Below are 1,736 nucleotides of genomic sequence, written 5' to 3'. Positions count from 1 at the left end.
CCCCCCCCCCCCCATTTTTACCAATCGTTCTGAAGCCCTCTCCTCTCCTGAGTGACTACCTTGAGTCTATCTCCTTGACTCTCCACTACCTTTTCTCTCCCTAGCCCATCCTCCGGCTGGTTTTGAGAGGCCTCCGACAGCATAAGCCTTGCTGAGAAAGCGAGAGAAACTCTAGCTTGAAAATCGCCCTTTTTTCACCCGCCACATCAGCAGTTAATTGGTGCTACCGCTATCATTCCATTTCGAACATAAAAACATCATATTTCTAAGTTTCTTTTAATAACCGATCAATACAAATCTTATCCAAATAGTGAGTTTATACATAATTAAACACAACGGAAACAAAAACATAATGACCTAATCAAAAAGTCTTCTGAAAAACACACAACCAAAAATAAAACAATAATATATTACTAAAAAACCAAATTAAGCGGAGGGTTTCACCTCTTTGAAAAAGATTGAGTTTACCGGGAGAATCATTGTATCTCGCCGGATTTGGGTAAGATATATTCTGTTTTTCACTAAATATTCACAGAATCTTTGAAGATCTAGGTATTAGTTTAACCTAATACGGAGTCTACAACCGCCATCGTAAGAGTTCTGGGTTTTTGTTCTTAAATCGTACTCTAAAAGGTTGCTCGGTTCGTGTGATACCAGATGGAGTATGAATTAGACAAAGTGTTGCAAGAGCTTTCAATAGACGATGACAAACCAATCGTGCTTCAGAACTTACCTCAATTCAGTTCGAGTGTAAGGAATGAATGCAGCATCATTGGACGACTTCTGTGTCCAGAGAATCAAAAATTATCTCACTTGATTCATGAGATGCCTCGATTATGGAGAGTATACAATAGAGCAAGAGGTATAGCTTTACCTAATGATAGGTTTTAGTTTATTTTCGATTCGGAAGCTGAGCTCTCAACAATTTTGGAGGCGGGAGCATGGACTTTTAATGATTGGAGCATTACTCTGGAAAGATGGGTAGATAAACCTCCGGAGGATTATCTGAAGATTTTACCAATCTGGATACGTCTTCGTAATCTGCCAGTCAATCACCTTACTGCAGAGACGATTCGAGAGATTGCTGCACATATTGGACAGGTCACTCATGTGGCTTTTAATCCTTTAAAACCATTGAGAAAGGGATATGTGCGGGTAAGAATTCTTTTCGATGTTAGTAAACCACTGAAGAACTCCAGAGGACTACAGATTCCATCAGGAGAAATAGTCAAAATTGGAATAAAGTACGAAAGGATCAGACGAAGATGCTATCAATGTCAGAGGTTAACACATGACAAAGATCGTTGTCCACTGAATCTCTCAAACCTGCAAGGTAGTACAACGAGAGGAGTGAAGCAAGCGTCTGTAATACCAGTTAGGCTGATTCCACGCATAGGCAAGGATGATCCGTTATTTGGTGTTTTAACTGATGAGGATGTGGGGATCGATCCAGTCTCCGGGAAACCTAAGATTGCTAAGGCAGTCTTAGATGAGATGAGACAGTACTTGTCAATTGCGGATCCAACATTGAAGAAGATACATATTGAGAGAGTTCGTAAATCCGTTTGGGACTTGGAGAAAGACTCTAATGGCCAGAGGACTCTGTTACGACTAGAAGCTCCACCAACATTCACAACGAATGTCGATAAAGGTAAAGGACTAGTCTTTGATTTTGAGGGAGCATCGAGGTCTCCACCATCCCAAAGACATTCTGAGCCTATTTTACAAACGGGGAA

Source organism: Camelina sativa, chromosome 5 (assembly GCF_000633955.1).
Source record: "Camelina sativa cultivar DH55 chromosome 5, Cs, whole genome shotgun sequence".
NCBI classification, from domain to species: Eukaryota; Viridiplantae; Streptophyta; class Magnoliopsida; order Brassicales; family Brassicaceae; genus Camelina; species Camelina sativa.
This window is presented reverse-complemented; position numbering follows the sequence as displayed.